The sequence below is a fragment of the Gopherus evgoodei genome, chromosome 10 (assembly GCF_007399415.2).
Source record: "Gopherus evgoodei ecotype Sinaloan lineage chromosome 10, rGopEvg1_v1.p, whole genome shotgun sequence".
NCBI classification, from domain to species: Eukaryota; Metazoa; Chordata; order Testudines; family Testudinidae; genus Gopherus; species Gopherus evgoodei.
This window is the reverse complement of record NC_044331.1, coordinates 82,549,641-82,575,378: the sequence shown is the minus strand read 5'-3', so window position 1 is coordinate 82,575,378 and position 25,738 is coordinate 82,549,641. Positions and strand designations below refer to the sequence as shown.

The 25,738-nt window shown below is 46.2% G+C and overlaps 1 long non-coding RNA gene across 2 annotated transcripts in view; it reads right to left on the bottom strand.

The window, feature by feature from the left end:
- Nucleotides 1-3,104: 3,104 nt before the first annotated feature.
- The window catches only part of LOC115658542, a 47,826-nt gene continuing 25,192 nt past the window's right edge, over nt 3,105-25,738 (bottom strand). Inside the window, exon 5 of one of the 2 annotated variants that reach the window (XR_004002329.1) lies at nt 3,105-3,321. This is a non-coding gene — a long non-coding RNA (uncharacterized LOC115658542). Of the gene's footprint in view, nt 3,322-7,490; nt 8,817-25,738 lie in introns of those variants that run through there. The other variant, XR_004002328.1, reaches the window with a different exon arrangement.

Below are 25,738 nucleotides of genomic sequence, written 5' to 3'. Positions count from 1 at the left end.
ATGGAGGAGATTTATGCCAGCCATGCAGGCAGCGTTTGGAGTTTTCTTGGCAGGACAGTGTTGTTGGCTTTACCCTTTCAAAGGAAGAAGGCCTGGCTGGACTTTGTACTGTGTATAACTGTATCGCCTTGGGCAGAATCCGAGTGGACAGTGCTGACGTCACAGGAGGGCAGGGATGTCAGGCTAAAGCTTGGAAGCCCTTCACTGTGTTCTGCAAGAGAAACGCGGTGTTCGTCGAAGGTTGCTTTCGAAGGTTAACACAGATGAAGGGAGGGAGCGAATTTAAAGTGCAATAGCTATTATGGAAAAACCTCACGTGTGTTCATCAGAAACAACTTCATGTGTAGACTAGTCCTCAGACAACATCTTGCATCTATCAGGTTTGCAGAGAGAACCTGATAAAGCCTGGGTAAAATCCTGCCCTTCTTTGTCAGACAACTTGGGGGTTAGGGCGGCATGGGAAGAAAGGAGCAGTGCCCACTGCATAGTAGGTATGGGACTCATGACCAGGCACAGTGGCTCGGGATATCCTGTGTCAATCTCAATGAGATTAGCAATTCTTCTTCACTTCCTGTCCTAAACCCTCACGTCATGTTGTTCTGTGCTGTTATCCAGCAGGAGCTGCATTTTAGTTGTGGGTTACACAATCCCTGTGTACAGTTTGTACTTCAGTAAATTAAGTTTGCAATGGTCTTTTGGGTCTTTGAGGATGAGAGGCGCTATGGAAACATAAATGGCTGTTATTATATGGGAAGGAAATCTGTTATTTCACTCTCCTGACTGAAATTGTGATTATACTGCCGAGTAATTTTTAGCTTTGGCAGGAAGATGATTTAACTTAAGACAACCAAAGATGTAGCTTAATGGAGAACCTGCCATAAATCTTGTAAAACGATGACATCGTCTCAGGCACCATGCTCCATGAGAGCCAGGGCAGATGTTCTTTCCCGCCATATGGCGCTGATGTAAGGTCTGATTTACAAACGTGATGGTTCTTGATGAGGTTTCAAGATGGCTGTGAGGTCAGAAGATCACCGAGGGCATTTACAAACAAAACCAAACCAACCCCTCCATCTGAAGCAGTAACAGGGAGTCCGAGGAGAGATTGGGCACCATGTTTACATTGTCCACCATATCCTGCCTACGCTTGGTCGCTTGCAAAACTCTATGGCATTGGTGCTTAGACAGATGACACTGCTGTCATCCAGCCTGGTGTCCCTTCTGAGTGCTACACAGCTCCCGGAGTACATGCTACAGGAACGCGTGCTGCATTGCTTGGCTTGGTTGGAGGTGCTCTACATTTTCCTGGACTTGAAAATGCCAAGGTTTAAACTCCCTTTCTATTTTAAACCAGTCAAAATTTGCTAACCCTTCTCATTTGTCACCAAAGGCCTGTTGCACAATGTGGTTTGTTTTTCTTCCTAGTATATGAAGACTACTGTGTGCTAGGTTAGATTTTTATTCAGAATCGTTAAAGGGGAAAGCAGCCCAAGATAATCACAGGAGCCTGAAGCGAAGTGCGAAGCTGAAAAAAAATTTTCCCCAGTTTTGTACTGACCACAGCTGAAAAGGAGTTAATTTCCTAGTTTTCTTTCTTACTTGGCAGAGAATGAAATAAAGAAAAGAGCTGTAAGTCACACTAAATAAAATCTGTAAAAGGGAATGTGTGTGATTTACCAAAAAAAAAAAAAAAGTGATGGTCTTTGTCTCTCCTCCCATGGGACCTGTCTCTGTGGCTCTCTGAATGTTTGTTTATCCTTTCTTAATCCTCATGCTGTGCTGCATGATGACTGCGGGTAACAGAAGTGGGTGAATACCAAGAATTGTCTGGGGCTGTCCCGAGAGTTGTAACTAGGAAAATGGGGTACAACTTGAGCAAGGGGAAGATTGACACTGAAAGTCTGTAAACATTTTTAACAGCATGTTCTAAGAGACTATGGACTCTTCTCCCAAGGGAAGGGGTTGGGGGAGGAGGGAGAGGCTTGATCCATTTACAATTAAAGTGGACAGAACTCTGCCAACTAGACTGCAGGGGATGCCCTGGCGAAGGGTCTGGATTAGATGCCATCTCAATTTCCTCTGGGGCTTTGGATGAAGTGTTCGGTGTTGGGCTTTTGCATTCATTGATTTCAATGAATGGTTGCGTGCGAATGCCAGAAGACAGAATTTAGCCCTCTGAGCTACAATAACATTTCTTATGAACTTTTATTCTGGGTCCAGGCATCAGTTTAAGCTCCCAAATTGATCTGCCTGTAAATATTTATCTGGGGGAGAAAAAGCCTTTAGAGTTTAAATAAAAGAATACATAACGTACCCTGGGCGAGATTCACCCTTCGGCAAACAGCCAACACAGACAAAGGCTGATGACCCATTTAAGCCCCATTTTGAAGTCTTATGTAGGATTTAACTGGCGTGTAGGCCTTATGCCTGTCTTCAGCACAGGGCAGAATTTCATCCCATCTGACTAAACCACAGCCTCCTGTCACTGAGGTCTTACAACAACCCCAAAAAGCAGCAAAGAATCTTGTGGCACCTTATAGACTAACAGACGTTTTGGAGCATGAGCTTTTGTGGGTTAGTCTATAAGGTGCCACAGGACTCTTTACTGCTTTTACAGATCCAGACTAACACGGCTTCCCCTCTGATACTTAACAACCCCAAAGACGCCATTTGTGTAGAAGCTATGCAGCAATCATGTGCCCCACTCTAGGGCTCCCCCTGCCCACTCTTCACAGCAGCAAATGTTCTCGCTACTCCAGTTAACAAATCAGAAAACAAATGCACGACCAAAGCCGTGGGGAGGGGAAGATTGCCAAAAATAAAGAATAATTTTTTTTAAGGGGGATGTGGGGAAAAGAAAGATTCTGGTTGTGAAACATCAACTTTCCTGCTGTAGAAGGTTGAATGGTCCAGTCTGTATATTTGTGCTGGCAGTAACCGATCTCTGCAATAACAGCTGTACCCTGTTTAGCTTTGCTACTCTTTAGCAACCCTTTGCCAGGACTTATTGGACTCCCCCAGACAGGCATTTAGAAAGTATTTAAAGAACTAAGACACACGAAACCGAAACAAAACAAAAACAACTCACCGAGTCTCTGGAGAAATTGGATTTGTTTAAAAAGAAATCCACAGTAGGGTGATCTAGTGCAGCAGATGTTTAGCATGACAGCTTTTAACAAGATCAAGAAAGGGATATCTCCCTGTAGCACTTGCAGGTATTAAATCATTAGAAAGATGAGTGGAGCGGCCAGACTATTTTCTTTCCCCTAGGAGGTTTAGTCTATGTTATGATGATAAAAAGAAGGGATTGCAGGTTCAGTCCTGAGGGGGAAAGAAACAGACCTTGTTAGGAAACGTCCCTTGGAAGATTCGTAACAGGATTCATAATCTTGGGGCAATGAAATTATCCTTTTTACGATTCACTGAAAATGGCATCAGATCAGGATTTATTTAATTTAGGGGAACAGTGTCCCTTTCAGAAAGGGGTCCAGGGAAGGGAGCTTACAGAAGCATACTCCCACCTTTGAAGGAGAGGGAGGTGATTATTCTCGTTCCCAGCCTCATTCCTGGAGCCCCTGTGCTCTGAATGGGCTAACGGCATCAGAATAAAAAAGGCAGCAGGATTCTGAAGCAGGATTTACAGATGTCACTGCAGAGTGCGTGGCCAGGGTGGTAGCATTTCTCACTCAGGAGGGCAGCTGAGTTTGAACACTTCCGCCGCGGGACAGACCAGCCAACTGCCCCTGGCTGTCATTCCCCTGGGAATTTGCTGATTTAGGCTCTAAGGAAAATCTTAGGTTTCTATCCCAGCTTTCCTGTCTGTTGACTGCGAAAAAGCCTAGCGTTAACCATGATCTCCAATCCCAGGAGAGGCCAAGGCCTGCTTCTGGAGATGAGTTTCTGCTGCATGGCTGTGTGCTCCTGTCCTCTCTCCCTGCTGCATTGCCCCCTGGCCAGAGGGGAGCTGGATAGCGAGGCAAAGGCTTGCCGGTGTTTGAGAAAGCCCAGACCTGCCACACCGAGAGAGCACAAACTAGGAGATCAGACCCTGGCCTGAAAGATAGCGTGTGTGGGAGGTAGACAGAGAAATGGGGATGGAGAGAAAGTGGGGAGCAGGGACAAAGAAAGACTCCGACATCTCCTCTTCTTACTCCCCCATCCAACATTTCCATCTCCCCGTCTTTCCCTCACTCCCATATGTCACTATTTCTGCTCTCCCCACAGCCTAACTTTTCAGAAGCTGGAGGGGCAGCAGGACAGAGATCCCCCTCTCCCCCAAAGCTAAAGGGTAGGGGATGGGGAGGCACCAGTGGGTAGGAGCTGCTGCTCTCCAGAGAGTTCTTAGTTCACCTGCTTCCCAGGTGGCCAGTGCCTATTGCCTGGGAGCTCCTGGGCACTCTGCTTGGTTGCAATTAGCATCATAATTGCTCGGTGCTTTGTAGGGCCAGGCCCCCTGTAGTCACTGGGTGGCAGAAGGAGTTGCTGAGTGGTTAGTTTGGGATTGTTTTGGTTTGCTTGTGAATAGTGTTGGCTTGACAGGGACAGCCCCCCGCCCCACTGCTTTTGTTGCTTGGGACTCCCTGACCTGCGTGAATCAGCTCCAGGGGTGAGAGCGGAGGCCGTACTAGTGGCTCCTTGGTTTCATGGCCCCACTGATGCAGCTGCCAGCAAAGATGCTCGTTTGTGCCTGCACTGATGGCAGTTTTGTGATGTGGACGACAGTCTGCTAGGAACTGGGCTGAGGCCCCACAAGCCCATTACACCTAGGCCACCAAATGGCTGTCAGGCAGCCACGACTTCCTCCCATTACACCCTGGGCAGCTTGAAACGGATGAGCCGGAGGTGAGGGGGAGAGACATGCTGCTCATCCGAGGTTAGCTGGTGCCTGCGTTCATGTGGGGCATATACGCACCAGGATAGCAAATGATACCCAAGGCCATAACCATGCGGATCGATAACCGCTGTGTGTTTGGGGCGTCAGAAAACATGTCCGTTTAGGTTCAAAACCCCAAAGAAGGGCAGCTCGCTCTTTCTTAGCAGGACCCAGGCCCAGCCTTTCCCCCTGGGACTGCACCTCCAACCCTTTTGTTCAGTGCGAAGTAGGAAGATAGCAGAGTCGCTGAGGCTCTCGCGGGCTGTCAGAAACCAGCACAGAAGCTGCCTCACAGCCAGCAGAGGCGAGGCAGCCTTTGGCTGAGTGCGCCATGAATCATTCTCCTCTCCCACCAGAGGTCAGGAGGGAGGGATTGAGTAGAGCAGCAGTGGGCAGCTTATCCTGAGACCGGCTGCACCTTTTCAGGATAGGCGGAAAGCTCTGTTGCTGTGTCCTGCCAGGGCCCTTCTCAGGCACCTGTCCTTCCCCCTCCTCCCCATCCCCAGATACTTACTTGAATGAACAGCAGTGGATTTATCAGCTGCTAACATTTGGCAGAACTGCAGCCAGTTATTCTTCCCAAGCAGATCTTGTTAAAATCTTAGCTCTCTCTTATCTGGACTTTCAGCTTCTCAAGTGATGGACAGAGTTTTAAATGTGCAACTCCCGTTTAACCCCTGAGCTCCAAATCCTCCCTTCCAGCAACATCGGGATCTCACCACCCCCATTGCAGCTCAGCAGATGTGCTAGCGGTGCCATCTGGGCCTGTTGCACATCAAAGAACTGCGAAGGTCTCTCTGTATCCCCTGGAGCACATGGAGCTAAATCGATCTTGGGTGTAATGCCATCAACTGCTATTTGAGAGTTCTGCCCTAAATCCCCTATGTTTCCTGCTGCATTTACCTTCCCTGTCATTATCGGTTATTAGGGTCCTTTGTGTGAAAACAGCCTGGATTGGTGGGTGGAGTCCACCAGCACAATGGATGGCCATCCTTGCTGAGCTCCAGCATAAGGGACAGATTGGTTATGGTTTCCCATGCTCGAGTACAAGATGCTTTTGTAGGACGCAGCAGCTCCTCTGAATTCACACCCCACGGTAGGGTTGAATGAACGGCTAGTTTCTTTTGCTTTGTACTCACTGTGGGGCCTAGCTTCCTGAACAGTGGTCTTTTTTTTTTTAATCTAGAACATTCTGACTATGTCACAAAAAAGCTTCCAGTGCTAAGAGGAAGTAAACCAATCACCTAGATTATTAATGCCAGAAGCATGCAAAGCCATTCTGTCCCTAGAACCAGCACGTCTCTATTAAGTTCTGATCGTTTTTGTTTTTAGAAGGAAGATATTTAAGGATTCACAGCAGATGTATTCCAAATACATTCAGCATAGAACCTTCCAGCCCAAACAACCAGATTAAAAATACCTAGGGGGAGTTCATATCACTCACTGAACACTGGAACGTCAGAATGAAAGGAAAGGACTGTCATTAATAGTTTTGTAAAAACTGTTTTTAACCTGGTCTCATGGTTCAAAAGCAAGCCTAGGAGACAAGAGACCTGGATTGCAGTTCTGTGATTTTGGATAAGTCACTTAGGCCAAAATTATTATTGTTTAATACATTAATTTATTATTTCTGTTCTGGTGTCAGATCAAGGTTCTAATTGTGAAGCAGGGCCCATTGTGCCATGTACTGTCTGTGCGCACACACACACACACACACACACTCTCTCTCTCTCTCAATCTCTCTCTCCCTGTCCAAAGAGACTCTCTTTACATATGATGAAACAACTAGTGGATAAAACAAATAAATGGGTAGAGAGAACTAGGCAATCAATGACAGAATCCCAAATGGCTTGATAAGTAGCAATGACAGCCCACCAACTGCCTAGTTCTCAAGTGGTTTGTAGGCATTGTGGCAAAGGTGAGTTGTAAGGGCTTTGAAAGAAGACAAGGGAATGGGCTGTTTTTTTAAAATGAGGTGCTCCTCCCAAGCATAAGGGGCCGCATGGGAGAAAGCCCAGAGATGTCTGATTGAAAGTTGAACTTGAGGGTAATAAAGCAACATTTATAAGTGTGAACATTTTCAATTTGAGCTGCTTTGGGTCTACTATTCAGATGTGCGGGGCCCGCAGAGCTCCTATTGGCTTCAGCTGGAGTTCTGAAAAATCAGGCCCTGAGCATTCCAAAAAAGGCCACCTTTGAAAACATTGGCCATCCCCTCTGTGTGTAGCTCCCGTTACCTCTGGGTGATGGGGTTAATCACTCACCATCAGAGGTGCTGCGAGGCTAAGGGCAGGTCTACACTACAAACTTGTGTCGGTGCAGTTGCACGGATGCAGCTACACCACTGTAGCACTTCTGCCCTCTCCCCCCGTCTCTGCCCCAGTATTTTGTTGTTTAAAAAAAAAAAAAAGCAGCCCAGGCAACATTTCTACTTGCATTAGGTTTTGTTAAACCTAAAGAGTATTTGGGGTTTGTAGCATGTGACTGTGTGCGTTAGGGGCACTTTGCTTTTCGGGAGGAGAAAATAAGAACAACTGGACACTCTCATGGGTTGACTGACAGCAGATTTCATTGCAACATCATGAGAGATCAAAAACTGCAAAGTTCAGTACCACCTCTAGGTGCTGGAAAGTAGGACAAGGACAGTTGACTAGGTCCTTGTAGAATCAATGGACCAACTGCTTTGTGGAGAATGGTCCCATCATACACTGATAGAGTGGAAGCACTTGGGTGAAACAGACTCAGCTTGTAGCAGGGATTCATCTGGTCTATCCAGTGCCTCAGTTTCCCTCCTGGTGCTGCTTCTGTTGTGACTCATGGCAGTCATCCATTAGCTCCCAGTGGGGGTAGGTCACGGAGGTGACTTAGCTCGCTGGCCAAGTCACAACTCCCCCCTCCCCCTTTCCAGAGTTAAGGACAGTCCAAAAGAAACATGGCACCAAATCTTCCACCCCAGAGTTTGCCAGGCTCAGCTCTTCTTCTCAGGGACTGTCCTCTTCCTCCACAGTCTGTAGCCCTTCTCCTGGGCTCAGCTTCCAGCCCTCCTGGGCTCCAGTCAGTCCCTTCTTCCCCTCATTGACAAGGGTGGCTGTAGTACCTCACAAGGCGGTAGCATAGGGAGAACCCACCCTATGGACCACCAGCCCTGGGACCTAAGCCATTGCGTTCTGTGCTCGATAACTCCAACTGCTCTGACTTTCCTTCCCAGGATCTCTTCCTGTGCCTAATCTTCTCATGGGCCCTTTTCCTGGCTGGTTTCCTACTCTTTAATGGAGCACTCGCTCTAGGTCTGTTCTCCCTGGAGTCTCTCCTGAATATCTCCCAGCAGGTCTGTTCTCAGTCACTGTTGCCATTCACGTGACCCTCAGACTCGTTCTCATCCCCTGTGGAGGTGACTAGCCATGCACAGGCAAGGCTGAGCCCAGCTCACCTTATCGGCCCATCCTGACTGTGGTATAGAAAGGTGAGCAGCATAGGGCCTGGCTATATTCCAGACCTCCTCATCCTGATGGATCTCTGAACAGGGATCCCAGCCACGGTTTAGCAAACACCCCACGTTGCAGGGCAGTAGGACTTTGCGATGGTGGGACAGTCCCACAGCCCAGGCTTCTGCCTGAGCCTCAGTGTCTGTGCTGTAATTTTCTAGCTTCACAGCCTGAGCACCGCGAATCCAAGTTAGCTGACACGGATCAGCGGTGAGTGTTTTATTGCAGTGTAGACATACCTACGGACGGCAGACAGCTCTGAATCAGTCTTCAGAATCAAATGGCTTCCCACTCCATGACCATACAGCTGCGCAGACTCTTGCAGAATGAATGGCTAAAGCATGTGGCCCAAAGAGCATTTTGGGGGTTTGCTCTGCTGTTGTGAGCTGTGAAAACGCTTTCTCTCCCAGGTGATTATAAGAAGCTGAGTCCCTAGCCCTGTCTGTCCCAGGGATTTTCTGTAATTAAAAAAGAGATAATGCAGCTGGGAGAAATATTTGCTTAAGTGCTGACTGAAGCCATCTGAAAGCAACCCATTCTGGAGGTGAGCACTTTCCCTCTGGGCCAAACCTCAGTGTGCCGGATTTAGTGGGAGACACATGGAACCTGTTGAGGGGCTTCCAATCCGGCATGGCTCTCTTTGTGGGAAATATAAAAAGTGAACCGAGAAGTGTGGGGGGAGAGAGAGGAGCCGTTTTCTAAACTGGAGGTGGATGAATGTTACATAACGCAGCGAGCTGCTCCAAAGACACATTCTAATGATTAATTTGAGGTTCTGGCAGCCACTTCCCTGTAATAATATTTTAAACATTACTTTTCCACTCCTGCTTGCCAGGGATCGTTATTTTGTGCCGTGGAGGCTGTAAAATTTCACTTCAAGGATGGGTTTCACTCCCGTTACAAAATGTGTCTGGAATGTGCAGATGTTTCCTTCGGGGAATAGAGAGCCAATCCGCTGCAACACAGCATCCCTATTGGGAGGACTCAACATGCTAAACCGGCCCTATTCACAAAATCACAAACAAAAACACGCACACACGACCCTGTGGGGCTGTACCAGTGCTGGGAATGTCGCTTGGTGCCTTTTAAATGTACAAAGCCCACCAGCTCTGCTGGAGCTGCAAAACACTCTGAGCTCGGCTTCTGCCAGCATGTGGACAGACACGTGTTGGCCTAGCCGAGATTCCATATGCTGCCTTTTGTTAGCTGGGAGTGTTGTTTGTATCACTGGATGTTTACACAATGCTACACGTTGTTATTTTATGAGGAATGACTGAAAGAAGTACGAATAATTTGGCTAGCAGGGCGCAAGGTACCTGAAGAGTGTAAAGACGGAGGAGGGAGAGGAGTTGTTTAGGATAGTCTGGAAGGAGGTAAAACAGGAAGGAATGAACAAAAGGAAGTTCTGGTTTAATTCAAGGTTATGACCTGTTTGTTCCCCCAAAGGAAATGGACGCCCCATCGGTTGGGACATTTTAAACAGGGCTAGATCAAGCCCTGGAGAATTGTAGGGAACAATCCCGCACAGGGAAGAGATGACTTAGTGGCTCACTCCGTCTTTCATTTCGGTGATTTTCTTTTTCAATAGTATCTGTACGGCACAGGATCAAACCGCATCTGGGAAGTCCATTGGTGCCGTTGGGACGGGCCCTCATGGAGCTCTGACACGGGGCTCTAGAAAGCTCTTCATGCTGTGGGAGTCCTCTTCCCCCCCCCCCCCCCCCCCGTTTTTGCTCCCCAGGGCATTGAGCATTTTGTGCTTTTTCTACAGCTGCATTTGCATCTGCTACAAGATCAGAAAAGTCATTTCACTACTTCATATAAAGAAAGTGTCGCCTTCACCGCCTGGGTGGTGCTGGGTTGCAACTTTGGATGATCGTGCCTGGATTGTTTTAAATCTTGACTGGCTACTGATCCCAGCTCCCAGGGGCCTTTTCTGTTTGCTTGTGTGTTTCTAAATTATTACTGATGAAAGGCACCAGATGAGAATGATATTTTTCATATGGACAGAAGAGATGCAACAACAGAGCCAGATTCTATTACATCATGCCTGTCCTGAAAGGACCCCACCTCTATGGGTGATAATGGAGATCCATCATCCTGACCTCTTCGGGGAGAAGGTCATTTGGGGAGTTGGGATTGGTTTTGTGATGGGGACACCTCATTCTTTCTGCTCAATACCAGAGTGACCAGTATATAGAGCTATCCTTGTCATTTACCCTTGTTAAAAAAACAGCTTGACTTAGAGGGGAACTGAAGGCATTCACAAATAAATAAATAATACATAAATAATATAGAAAAAACGGGAAGTTGATAGCAATGACTATCAATTAGAAGCTAGGAATAGTAGAAAACTGATAAGGGAAGCAAAAGGACACAACGATAACTTTATAGCCAGCAGATTTAAGGACAATGAGGCGTTACAGTTTATTAGAAACAAAAGAAATCTAACAATGGATTGATCTATTACTGGATGGAAATGGTAGAATTCTCAATAATAATGCAGTAAAAGCAGACGTGTTCAATAAATATTTCTGTTCTGTATGTGGGAAAAAGACAGATTATGTATTCATATCGTACGATGATGATCATGATATATTTTCCATTCCAACAGCAATGCAGGAAGATGTTAAACAACAGCTACTGAAGTTAGACATTTTCAAATCATCAGGTCAAGATAACTTACATCCAAGATTTTAAAAGAGCTGGACCATTAATGTTGGTTTTTAGTAACTCTTGAAATGCTGGGGAAGGTCCAGGAGACTGGAAGAAAGCTAATGTTGTGCAAACGTTTGAAAAAAAGTAAATGGGATGAGCTGAGTAATTATAGGCCTGTCAGCCGACGTTACTCCTGTGCAAAATAATGGAATGGCTGATACAGAACTCAGAGTTAATCCAGAAGTAAAGAAAGGTAATATAATTAATGCCAATCAGCATGGCTGTATGGAAAATATATCTTGTCAAACTAACTTGATATCTTATATATGTGTCTCTGTATATGAGACGACAAGTTTGGTTGATAATGGTAATAGTGTTGACGTAAAACTTTTGACTTAGTACCACACAAGAGTTTGATTAAGAAACTAGAACAGTACAAGTATCAGAGGGTAGCCGTGTTAGTCTGGATCTGTAAAAGCAGCAAAGAATCCTGTGGCACCTTATAGACTAACAGACGTTTTGGAGCATGAGCTTTCGTGGGTGAATACCCACTTCCTCAGATGCATGTAATGGAAATATCCAGGGGCAGGTATATATATGTGTTCTAGCAAGCAAGCTAGAGATAACGAGGTCAGTTCAATCAGGGAGGATGAGGCCCTGTTCTAGCAGTTGAGGTGTGAAAACCAAGAGAGGAGAAACTGGTTCTGTAATTGGCAAGCCATTCACAGTCTTTGTTCAATCCTGAGCTGATGGTGTCAAATTTGCAGATGAACTGAAGCTCAGGATTGAACAAAGACTGTGAATTCAGTTGGTTTTCGTATTCACCCACGAAAGCTCATGCTCCGTCTGTTAGTCTATAAGGTGCCACAGGATTCTTTGCTGCTTTTATAGAACAGTACAGAATCAATACGGCACACATTAAATGAGCTGAAAACACCTAATGATACACCTCAAAATGTAATTGTAAATGGGGAATCATGGAGAGGGTGGTTTGTAGTGAGGTCCCACAGGGATTGGTTCTTGGCCTTATGGTATGTAACGTTTTATATCAGTGACCTGGAAGAAAACAAAAATAATTACTGATGAAGTTTGCCGATGACACAAAGATTGTGGGGAGTGGTGAATAATGACGAGGACATATAGAGAGCTCTGGATCGCTTGGTATCCTGGGCGCAAGCAAACAATGTGTTTTAATACAGCTAAATGTCAAGTCAGACATGTAGGAACAAAATGCAGATTATACTTTCATGATGGAGGACTCTGTCCTGGGAAGCAGCGACTCTGAAAAAGACTTAGGGGTCATAGTGCACAATGAGCTGAACATGAGCTCTGAGTGCAATGCTGTGCCCAAAGGGGCCAATGTGATGCTTGGAGCCATAAACGGGGATTCTGAGTAGGAGCAGAGAGGTTATATTATCTCTGTATTTGGCACTGGTGCAACCACTCCAGGAACGTGGTGTCCGGTTCTGGCGTGTCCACAAGTTAAGGATAATGTTGATAAATTGGAGAGGGTTCAGAGAAGAGCCATGAGAATGATTAAAGGATTAGAAAATCTGCCTGATAGTGATAAGATCAAGGAGCTCCATCTCATTAAACCACAGTCTCTAAGAACCTACATGGGGAGCAGTAATCGGGTAAGAGAGGGCTCTTCAATCGAGCAGACTAAGGTATAACATGAGCTAATGGCTGGGATTTGAAGCTAGAGAAATTCAGACAAGAAATAAGGCACAGGTTTTTTTTTAACAGTGAGGATAATTAACGATTTGAACAACTTACCCAGGGTTGTGGTGGATTCTCTGTCACTTTCAGTCAAGACTGGATGTTTTTCTAGAAGCTATGATCTAGTTCAACTGCAGCTATCGGCTTTGAAGCCAGAATTAATTTATGGGAAGTCCTATGGTCTGTGTTATGTAAGATATCAGACTCAATGATCTCAATTGTCCCTTCTGGCCTAAAAACTGGATGAATCATCCTCTTTTTTCCTTGTTACTGAAGAAAGCAGATTGCCAAGGAAAGGGGAAAAGGGAAACGGTTCCTAGCTTATCCCCCCAGCTGACTAATGTACTGGGAAGGTCGGGCTGTTTTAAAACATCTGGAGGACCTGTCTGTCATTTATTAGACCACAGAGAGTAGACATAACACTACGACTGCAAGGAAAACAAAAGCTGGACTTCACAGCAGCCCATGGTTTGGCCTGTTCTAGTGACCTGAACATGCAGCCGCTTTTCTCTTGCTGTAGCGTGGCTTTGGATTTGTTCAGTCAACATAGTTGGGGGCCGGCTCTGTGTTTATTCTCAGCATCACTGTCTGCCCAGAGTGTAGCACCATTTATGTTATTCTGTTTTTAGTTTGACAGCCCTGAAGTCTTCTGTCCTGTGCAGGCCTGACGTTTAGCTGGATAAAATTGTGCACTTGTCCAGCACAAAATGGACTGCAAGACATTTCCAAAAGTTATTCTTGGTCACTAGCTGCCTGGGGCCATAAATGAACCAATGACCTGCAGGTAGACGGCGCCACATCTCTATTACCAGTCCTAGCCTTTCCACTACCTCAATTATTTTTAGGTTACTGCCCACGTTTTGAGCTAAACGGCATTGACAAGAGACTTAAACAGGAGAGCCTTTTAAATCAGAAGAGAATAGCGTGGATAAAAGGTACTAGAAATAAAATCTGCTTGCCAGACACACTTCAAATAAATACAACAAAACCTGTCTTAAGCAATACCTAGGGGTCTGCAAAATGTGATTGCCTGGTGGAAGTTGCCCTTAACTAAACAAAATTTTACTGGAAACCACGTGAGGAAGCTTTAAAGGGGTAGTTTGAGAAGGGGTTGTTACTTTGTTGTAGTTATTGGGCTACTATGCCAATATCACCTCTGTCCGCTGATGAACAGAAAGTCAGACCTGCTTGTGACTCTTATAAAGAGAATATAAAGCACTAACATAAGCGCAGATAACAAGGATTCCTCTTGATCCCAAGTGGCAGGCACTTGTGGTTTGGGAATTTTGGAGCAGATGTCATGTTCTCCGTGTGACCCATGGTTTGCAGAACAGCTCATGAATAAGTTGCCACAAATCTTTGCATTAGGGCTGGTGCTCATTAAGAGTCAGGCCACTTTACACTACTCTGGCAGTGTAAAGGGGTCTTAAAGTGGGAGCATATTATATTTATACCCACTTAGGGCCTGTTGACACAGCTAGAGTAGTACAGAGTGGTCTTAGTGTAAACTAGAATCAGGCCCATTGTCCCTAGTGCAGCTGTAACCATATTTTGAGTAGCTTCTTTCCCTGCATCCTCCTTACAAAAATTTTGAACCAGGGATGCCCAACTTTGCCTGTTGTTAGCAGATCAGTTTGCTGAGAACTATTAACTTCTCAGTCCTTCATGCGCTCCCCCTGAAAGGAATAATCTTGCTGCTTTGTGGCTACGGCTTTCCTCCCTTTTAAATATGGTTAGTGTCAGATTATATGCCAGAGATGCCCTCTGATCTGTTATCACCTGGGCATTTTCCAGTCTCACCCCTTTCTAGCAGCCTTTCTGTTTTAGCTCAGCCACAAAGTCAGCTGGACATTATTGATTTAAAAATCTGCTATTAAACTAAAAACCCCACCATTGCATTTCAGATGAGCATGTACTAGCTACTCAAACCAATGATATAGCAGAACCAGGGGCACAGCAGAATTACGTGGTTCAGAGGTCTCATTGCATGTTAATATCTAAAGTATCTTAGTGTTCCCCTGGTGAAACAAAACGTGGATGTCCTAAGAGGTTTCTACAGTAACAGGCTATGCAAATATTTACTTCATATCATGTGGGGATGTTTGCCAACTTGATGCATTCTTTTTGAGAAGATTTACCAGGATTTCTCTCCATTTTCTGGAGCTCACTCCTTCCATTTAAGTGAACTGAGGTCCTTTTTATATCATTTAAATATTCTCCGAAGTTTCTTGCATCTTAAAAGCCTTATCTCTGGCGCTCATTCATTATATATATCAATGCTCCTGGTGCTGGGGAAAATACTACAGAATTTCACCTTATTTATCTCAGGGAGCCCTGCTTGTTTCTGGAACCTAGAAGATACCACTTCACCCAACCTGGCTGCACATTACCCTGCTAAGTCTGGTCAAGCTGAAGGCCGTGCATTGGGGATGCTTCGCTTTTAACCAAAGGACATGTAGATACAGTTTTCTTAGCAGCCCACCTGCATAACTCCTACATGGCTAGTGTAAGGTAACAATTTAAAACATCCCCCAGCTCCAGGAGTTGAGCATACTGCCCTCTTGCAGCCCTCCTGGTTTTTGAGAGAACAGGGCTGGGCGTTGGGGAGAGAGCACATCGCTATGGGGTTCTTCCAGAAGTTTGCTATTGGGGGAGAAAGGTGGATATCTTCATGGAAAACTGTTGGGTTCAGAGTGCAGGCTTCTAACCTTATTCTGACCCCACCGCCCTTCCGTTCTGCTGTGTGTGCAGGGAAGAGACACTGTTTTAACATATCTTTAGTCTCTTTGCAAACTTTTGGTGGAAAAAATGTATATTTGCAGGGCTGACCCTTAGCTGGATAAAATTGCAGACAGCTTGTTTATATGTAGCTCTAACTGTGACTGTTAACACAATTTAAATATTTGGGTGGTTGGATTTCCAAACTGTAAGGCCCTGTCTGTTTTGGTTTTAAAACATGATTTACCAGGGACGGGTTGGGCTGGGAGTTCATCCTGCCATTGGAGTGTGTTTGTATGAGTGTGATGAATTAGGCCTAAGCTCTGATTCATGCTAACGAGAGTCACCTGGTTAGATCTCCCATGAGAGAACTAGCCCTGGAGATGCAACAGTGGGGTCATATTGTTTGAGAATGTCTGGATGACCAATCAGGTCACATGATTGGCGGAACAATTGGGAAATGATCTTAAAAGTTGTGAAAAAATACATTTTTAACAGGGAAAGTTCCAAACTTGGGACCAAAATTCTCAATGACCTCCATGGACGTAGGAGGCGCCTAGTGAGTCATCAGTGTCCTGTTGCATTTGGCTTCATCGTTTAAATGTTGGGAACAAGAAGATGAAGGACATTATAATCTAAAAATAACTTGGAAAATGAACTGCGCTGCAGGTCCCGAGCATCTCTCCAGTTCCTGGGAGGGCATGGTGTGAAAATTCACCCCCCTCCCCGTCGAATTTGGGAGGAGGAGGTATTGCATGATGCCCTTGCACCCAAGTGAGTGAATCAGCCCTGCCAAAGATGACATAGCTCCATGAGGTAACACGTTCCCTTTGTCCGAGTGGCTTCATCCCTGATCGTTCTCATAACCATATTTGGGAAAGTCTGAGAAGTGTTCTCTGGCCAGAGTGATGTTCATAACCGCTATTTAAATCTCAGATAGACTTCAGACAGATCCCACCTGGAATTACAGAAGTGCCACTAGCTTGCCTTTGCCAGACACTTAAGGAATACAATCCGAGGTTTACGCTGGGGAGAACACATCGGCGCATGCCTGGCAACACACCAGCACTCTGTCACGATGCAGAGCGAGGGAGGGTGGGCGAGGGGTGGTGAGCCCAGAGGCTTGCAGTTCAGGACTGCTGGCTTCCATCCTTGACCCTGCCTGTGCATTGCTCTGTGATCTTGGACGCTTCACTTCTCCGTGTCTCTGTTTTGCTATCCGTGAAGTGATTGATTAGCTGTTTGATAGTAGCACTGAGAGGGCCTGTAATTGGTTGTCCTTTCCAGAGTCAGGTCATTTGCTGTCTTAGTTTCCCTATCTCCAGTGCTCTGTCACAGGCTTTCTCCCCAGCATAAGAAAAGGACAACAACTCCCAAAACAAACAGGCCCTCACAGTCCTTCCCGGGCTCAGACAAGCCCCTCCAGCCCTTGGTACAGGGCTCTGCCAACAGCCTTTTGCCCTTAGTGCATGCGTCATCACAGCCCTCTCCATAGGGAAATGTCAGCCACTCCTTCAGCCTTGGTTGGGGTTGTCCATTCCCTTCTCCAGGAGGGGCAAATGAAGGTGCAGAGGAGCCCAGTCCATCTCTCTACCCCAGGCTTCAGCCCCAAGGTCCTTACTCCAGCCTCACCTGTCCACAACATTATTCCATCAGGGCTACTTGCTGCCCTGCTTGGGGTAGGCCTTTACCCCAGCCCCACGTCAAGCCGTGCCTTCCTACGACTCACAGGCTCGATCCCTAGGCCACCTAGCCGGCTGCTGAGAAGTGCACGTCCTCTGAAATCTTGCCTCTACCCTAGCTTCTTCCCAACTGAGCTGTGTTGCTTTATATAGACCCCTTAGGCAGTCACATGACCCTTCCCAGCTGGGTCTTAAAGGATCCACGCTCCAGTAACAGGAAGGCTGCTAGCACGTAGCCTTGCAATCCAGCTCACCCATTGCATTAGATGCAGTGTAAACAGAGAGCAATAGATGGTCCCTGCTCCAGACAGCTCACAGTCTAAATAGATAGGCCGGACAAAGGGTGGAAGAAAGGATGTAGCATCATCCCCAATTTTCAGAGAGGGAAATGAGGCCCAGCGACCGGCCCAATGTCACACAGTGAGTTTGTGGCGGAGCAGGGAATTGAATCCAAATCTTGTGCGTCCCAGCACAGCCCCTCAACCAGAACCCGTTCTTTGTCCCCTGTGGTTATAACAGCTACCTGGCAGGGGTGTACGTCAAGTTCTTTGCAGTCCTCTAATGAGTGGTGCTGTCCAAGTACAAAGTGTACAGAACATTGCAAAAATTGCTGTGTGCTTGCCTTGAATTTTCAGGCCAGGAACTGTGATTTTGCTGTGGAAAAGTTTGCAGGGAAACATTGTGAAAATAGGTCTTCTTGGTCAGCACCCTTTCTGAGAGTTAAACATTGGGCCAGAATTTGTGACTTGGATTTTTAAATAAAAGTGAACAAACCTGTTTGTTTGTTTTTTACATTACATTGGCATTGTACAGTGGCTGCCGTGGGTGGAAGATGGCCCTGGTCTCACAGTACTGTTGATCCCCAGAGGCAGGTGTCCAAACCAGTGCTCACGCTCAGCAGTTGCCCAGGTCTAGCCCCAAATCTCAATCTGTGTCTCTCTTCCTGTGTCTGCACGGTGCTCTGTCTGGTACATTTAATCCCTACAGATCCAAACATGCTTTAGAAATTGATACCTGTAATGGAATCGCTGGGATTTCCCTGTACCGAAATGCAGCCACCTCTGGGGTGGAATGCACAGCACACAACAACGCTATACAACAGCTTGGGACAGAAAGGGTGAAGTGTGCAGAGGACCAGCACAGGGCCTATGCATAAGTTCCACTTCAGCTCTCTGACGTGAAATGGGATTTGAGCACCTTAATCTATTAACCTCATTTGGCAGCCCAGCCTTAGCCAGTACCCACCTGAGTGGGACTGAAACCAGGGATCCCATGGTGAAAGGCTCCACGTCCTTCCCTCACTCCTCCCCTCCAGCTTGTTACAATGCCGAGAGAGTGCCATGCAGCACCACTGCTGAGAGAATATTCATTTCCAAACTGGAAGCTGGGACATTCCTATATATAGCATGAGTCCATAAGTGTCACTTCTCCAGGGCCCAGCTCCGGACTTGTAACGAGACTTATTTTTTTTTAAATTCAAAGCCTTTGTGGCATAAATCTGGACACCAGCCCCCCCGCTGCACACAAGCCCTGTTGCTTCCTTTCTGCATCTTAGAAGAGGCGCAAGCCAAAAAAAGAAAAAAAGAAAAAGAATCGTCAGCTAAAAAACATTTTCCTGGCTCAAGTGTGCAAAAAACACCTAGGTTTTTTTCCTCCAGAAGCCCTATTTTCTGGAAAGGCTATTATGAAAGTGAGGCAGCACCAGGACACACTCTTTTTACACAGGGGCACTGGCCTGCATTTTCTTCCCATCTACTACAAAAGCATTTGCCATGTTAACACCTACTGCTGCATTCCTGCTGCGTAGGCAACCTTAGATAGCAGTCCTACGTGGTCAGCTGCTCTGTGTGACTGTATTTTAAAAGGGGGCATTTCAGACAGTTTAATATTTTGCATTTCTGTTCTCCCACTCCCCTCCCCCCATGCAACTTGTCCCCCTGCAGGCTCCATTATTGTGTATCACATAATTGTACAATCTCACTTTTGAGAGGGAGTGTGAGCTGATGGTAAGAGCAGAGGACTGGGAGTCAGGACTCCCAGGTTTTATTCCCACCTTTGTCAGCAATGTGCTGCAGCGCCTTGAACAAATCACTTAACTGGTCAGTGCCTCAGTTTACCACTCTGTGAGACTTTGTTAAGGAGAGCTGAGTCTTGCAAAGGGCTTCTGAAGGAGCAACTCTGGAACTGTTTGGGGAAATAAGCAGAAGTTGCTGGTTGATTCTCCTCCCTCCCCTCTATTAAGCAGGGAAGTTACATTTAAATAAACATTCCAAGAACAGAATGTTAAGGTTACAATTTTAAACACACAAAAGCGAGGCAATGCAGGCATCCTGGGGCCCAATTCTCTTGTCAGATACACCTGCACAGTTTCTAGTTTAACTTCGTTGCGGTTCCCCTGATTCACAGCAGGACCTGGACTTATCTGCACCCTGTGAATGAGCTACAGTTAGTACAAGCACCTTACCACACTGTATCTTTGCCATGACTTTCCCACCCATGTTGGGTGTGTGTGTGTAAATACCCCTTCCTCCCTCTGTGATTTTACAGGCTCTGATGACACTGGAGTTGTGATCTCACTCACGCGGGCTGCCCCCATCCTAGCCTTGCTGAGATGAGCTGTGTTTCTCTGGGCTGAGGCATGCAATGGGGTTTTGTTGCTTGTGTGCACGTAACATGGGGGCTAGGAGGAGCAGGGCAGTGTATATGTGTCAGGGAGGCAGGCGTTCCTCAGGAACACAGGGCAGGAGGAGCGGGAGCCCCATTGTGGGGATATTAGGAAATGCATCTTCAACTGTTCATTTGGGAATTACGTGAAAGGAGGGGAGACTTTCTGGGAGGGGGATGCAGTTGTGGGGAGGCATGCCCTGCCCTCCAGGTCTGCAGGGAAACCCTAGTCTCTCCCGAAGGACAGAGAGCCCAGCTGTTGAATGTAGGCACCTACTTGGTCTCTTGAACTGGCACTTACCCAGGGACGTGCTCCTCTTACCCCAAAGCCCTAGTGTGTCCTTTAGGAACCAGCCCTAACCTGCCTGAGAAATTCTAATAGCTTTTTCCCCTCTGTAAGTCTATGAGCTTATGTGCCTCTGGGTGCTTGGAGTTCAGACCCCCGCTGACACTAGGGGCCTTTTAACAGCAGCCATGCAAGGATGAATCTCCCTCACTTTCCCTAATACTAGGGTGACCAGACAGCAAGGGTGAAAAATCGGGACAGGAGATGGGGAGTAATCGGAACCTATATAAGACAAAGCCCCAAATATCAGGACTGGGGCTATAAAATCGGGACATCTGGTCACCCGGCCTAATACTGATGGGGCTTTAATAGACTCTGAGTCCTGACTTGAGGGTGGTTCTTTTAATGAAACAAACAAGGCTTGACCTTGGCTGCTTCTGCTTTAGGTCCCTCCAAACCCTGCCCCCTGCTCAGAGTCATGTGCTCCATCCTGCTTCAGAAGGGCAGGGAAACTCCTTTCCCCCACTTTCTCTCTGGGTTTGTTTTCTTCCCTGGCCCAGTGGCTTTTATTTTTGTAGCTTATAAACTCGAAGCTCGTTTATTAATGAATCACTGCAGCCCTCTGTCAGCCTGCACACAAGTCTCTATCTGTGCAGACAGTTCTCTGCGGCTATGGATGCTTTTCCCATTACTGTTCTGGCTGGACTCCATGCACCAAAAGGGCTGAGAAAGGAGTGATCCAGTGTAGCTCTTTTCCCCCCCCCGTCCCTCTCTTCCCTCCTCTTCTGCTTCATGAAAGGAGGATGACATAATGGGAGTATGACATCAGTCTTGGCAGCTAGGGGCAGGCTATACTCTGTTTAACATTATGTGTTCTTTGGACTAGGGAAGAGGGAAAAAAAAACACATTGAAAAAGTCCTTTCCCCACAATGCTGCAGGAATAAACACAATCGCTGCCCCAGCCCTGCAGAGCATTAGTTGGCCAGTGTAAATTGAACAGTTTGACGGTTGCAAACCCTCCACCCGTCTAAACTTTATGAATGAACAAAGCAGTCACCAGGCACCAGGACCTTCCTTGGTCTGATTGCAAAGTGGGGTTCAGCTAAAGGGACTCGCTATCTCTATCATATGTGTAACTGGTCCCCATCCCTGTGGTATCAGCACCTCACAATCATTAATGTAGTGATACTCACAGTCTGCCTGTGCTGTAATCCCCATTGTACAAGTGGGAAACTGAGGCACAGAAAGACTGAGTGACTTACCCGTGGTCACACAGGGAGCCTGTGGTAGAGCAGGGAACCAAAGACAGGTCTACCAAGTCCCAGGCTAATGGCCTAATCACCAGACCATCATTCCTCTCTACATCTTTGTCTGTCCCATTTGAACCCAACTCCAGTGGGCTTTCAGCAATTTTGATAAAATTTGCTTAAGTAGGTATGTTTATTGACTCAGGCATCTCTGAGCTTCCTGGTCATTTGGGGAGCTGTGAAGAGAGCTCTTGTGGTGTAGTATTTCCAGCTCAGTTTTTACTCCTTCATAGTAATAACTGCTCTTTTACTCTGCCTTCTAGCCAAGGCTCACAGAGCATTTCACAAAGACAAATGCATTGATCCGCACAGTCTTCCTGGATGGTAACATGATCCCCATTTCACAGACAGGGAAACTGAGGCAGATGTTGTGACTGCTCAACCCCTGAGCCATCCTATCACCCAGGAGACAATTGAACAAATACTCTTTTTTTTTTAAATTAGGGTACGTGACAGCCTGCATACTGGTTAAATTTCAATGAGGAGCCTTGCTGGCTTTAGTTTGGCTTTGAACCTGTTCCGAATTTCCTTGGTTCTGGCAAAGAGATGGGAAAATGTAGCCATGGCGGTTGTGGCACCGGATGGCTGCATTTTGGTCCCATTCTGCAGCCTTAGTGTGGGGTTTTATTGGTCGGTCATTTTTTTCCTGGCATGTTTCTTTTTATGCTGTAACCTTGTTTGGTTAAGAAGCAGCCCTTCCCATGCCGGTAAGGCATCAGATAATTTTCCATACGTGTTGCAGAGGAAATTTTGGGAAAGAATGATGAGTCCTTTGGAAATGCAGTTGGCCGAGAGTGACCTCCTTGTGCAGGTGGGGCCGTGTGTAATCTCACCATTCTTCTCTCACCCATTATCACCTGTCACCAGGAACCTCGCTGCGGTCACAGGCGTTGCACAGAAGAGATCTAGTGCTGCTTAAAATCAGGGAGATTATTTTAATCTGTTGTTGGCTCAGAGAAGCTGTGGGCTGACTAGCAGCCAGTGAGGGAATAGTGTTTTGGCTTGTATGTGGATTGTGGTGCCCTCTAGTGGTAGGACTACAGGGAGGATAAAAGCCTTACTAGCAGAGCTGGCTAAAAGAGCTATCTTTTAACTCAGGTGATAGAAGCATGGGGTTCTGCAGTAAAAGGTGTTGGATCTGTTGCCTGTGCTGCAATATGTGAGGTATAATCAAGGACTATGAGTTGGCAGAGCTATAATCCATCTGTAAACAGCATTACACTGTGCCTGGTCACTTATGCTGGGCAGCTTATCTGGAACTGGCCGAGGTGAAGAGATGCTTCTTTTGGCTCCCTGCCCTTTCATGCGGCAGGCCAGGAGGGATCATCGTTTCCAGTCTTGGTCCAGGACAAGAGTGAAGTTTAATAATCCTGGGGAGCCAGGGCTCTTCAGCTGTATTCCTCGGGCTGGGGACGGAACCGCTCTGTGCACTAGGATTACTCTTTGACAAAACAAGGAGAATGATGCTCAATTATCTGAGGGAGGGGAGGGGTCTGTAGGGGCTCACAGTGGAGGTGGAGGGCCTCATCACTGAAATAACATTGGAAGATGGATGGGTAGGAGCCACGTTGCTTTCCCAGAGTGCATCATTTCCCTCAGGGGCCTGTCTGAGGCCTCAAAGAGCCTGAAGCAATGAACTGTATGGTGAGGAACACCAAAGGAGCCCTGAGCAGACACTAGGGTGTGGGGGATAATGGAGGGGAAGCCAGGAGTACAGTAAGGTTTGGGGCACAACAGAGGGGAAGCCAGCTAAATCTGTCAGATACATTAGGGAGAACAGGAACGTCAGCAGGTATCATATGCCACCTGCAACTGCCACCTTGACAATGGCGTTATCCACAAATCTAACAAGGCCGGAAAAAGCCGTTGCCTCTCTGCATGATGCAGCCCGGGCAGTGCTTTGAATGGCCAGTCATTGACTCTGAAGGTGCGAATGTGCCGCAGCACGTCAATTTGTCTGGGAAGTGGCTGTAGTTTTGGGGAACAACGTGTGGAAGCTGTCAGGACTGAAACACTATCTCCCTCTGCCCTGTGCCTGAGGTGTTGTCTGACAGCATAAGCGGGATATTTCCAGACATCTCAAAGGAGAGAACTGAAAAAGAAATACTCTCGCTGTCTCCTTGTTATTGCAAGGAAATTAATTACCCATTGTGTGTGCACCCCTCACAGAAGGTACACGGTGCTTGCTAAAGACTTGGCTTGCTGTCAAGCCCATCCTTTTACTGAAGGTATGTTGTGTTTATGCACAGAAATCCTTAATAGCCTGGCTGTTTTCTCCTATAGGTTAGCTGAGGTCCAGTAGCAGTGAGTAGGTAGGTGGGGGCCAGGGGATATCCAATACTAGCAATGGTTTTGGCTAGATGCCAAAGGGAAATCAGCTAAATAGTCTAGGACTATTTTGGTGAAAGTGACTGAAGTGGCAGGCGGCCAATCTCAAGCTAACCAGCCTCACGTGGTTTCATGAGAAGCTGAAGACGTTTAAACCTTTGAGTGCTAGGGGCCCAGGACTGGAGTGTATTTTGAAAGCGTGTTAAAGGAACCCAGTCAAGATAACAATCCCCTAGTTACACAGGGTTGGGGAGAGGAGAGGTGCGTTAGGGTCCTACAACCAAAAGGATTTCAAAAATATAAGTCACTTTCCACCAGTGATGCTGGGTTTTTTTGTTTGGGGTTGTTGAATTGTGTTTTTTTGTTTATTTGTTTGTTTGTTTGTTTTTGGTATTTTATTCATTATTGGAGCTGGTCACATAATGCAGAAAAAAAAGTTACCCAGAATTTTATTGGTGACATTCACATCAGTTCAGAAGGATGGTCACAAGGCCTATATGCCGCTTAAATCCCACTTAGCCCATAGGGCTGGCTGGCTGCACAAGGATTAATTTCACCCTCCCTGCATAATGGCAAGTTTGGTGAATACTGTCACATAACACTGGATGAGCTGTGCTCATCTTAACATTGTTTTGTGTTCATAGTCAGTTTCACATTTTCTCTTCTGCACTAGCACAACACAGCTGGGATTGGGTTGCCAACATCTGTTAGATTTTTTTTCTTAAAGTCCCAGACCCTGGAGTCATGTGATTGTGTGAGAACCTCTGCTTTCATTTTTAAAGTTTTCAGCTCTCTATGTTATGGAGAAAAGTGAGAACACTTGACCCCTAAAGACTCAAAAGCCAGGAGGCAAATGAAATCAAAAATATTTTTTAAATGGCATCATATTTAAATCAATCTTTCAGTTTTTGGAGGGGCCTGACTTGCAGTTTTTGAACATTTGAGATTGGCAGTACAAGGCTTCCAGCACTGAAGGGAGATGGTTTAAATTTTCTTATTTTAACCTTCATGAAGCTATCTTTTTCTATCAGGTTTTGTAAAACTTTTTAGAAAGGATAGACTACATTTATTCGCAAGCGATGCAAAAGCCTCCTTGTAACTATCTATACCTGTCCTCGATAAATTAGATTGTGATGCAATTATTATAGGTAATGTGGGGATAGAGGTGCAAAGCAGAGACCCAAGGAAGATAAACTAGAGAAATAAGACAGCATCTCCATGGGGAAGGGATTAAACCTGTCTCGACTAGAGCAGCTGGGGTCCAATTCCAAAACTCATTGTTTTGTCTTATGAGTAGGAGTTGTAAATGGTTTTGGAAGTAACTTTGATGTCTGGAAGTTAAATGCCTCCTACATAGAGTGCAGCTCATGCATGTTTGTGAGAGTTTAGCAAAGGATGCTTCATTTTCTGCTATTATCTGACTAGCCTGAGCAAAGGAAATGCATATTGATTTGACAAACATCGCTGTTGACTTCTGCCTTTGTGCATTTCTTAATTGTTATTTTGCAACACTCATGTTCCCTTCAGTGGGTTGCTGGAAATTTCTTCTACATATGCTATTAGCTTGGAGGAAAAATCCCCCAGAGGAAGACACCTCAACTCCCCAAATAAATGCCCCTTCCCTGTTAGGCATTCTTTGTCACTAATCTCCTAACAACCTCACATTCCTGTGGTTCCAGGACAGTTTTCTGTCTGTTATTTGAGAGGATTGTTGAATTTTGGACTGTGATTTTACCTTGTATGTTTGGTTAAAAAAATATAGAACAAATTTAGGTGTCAGATCCATCAGGAGATTAGCACTTGCTGAATGAAATCAAAGATGTAGCAGCAAAGGGAAATTGCAAAGAAGGCCCTAGGAAAGAATTCAGAGTTAAAAAAAATAAAAAGGCTCTGATTTTTATTCTTTAAGTGGCACCTCTGGAACTTAGGAGAGTTGTAGAGTGGGCCCAGTCCTGTCAGGGAAGCACATGACACCCTGAAGGATCAGCCCATTATGCTTATTCCAGCCCCCTTTTCA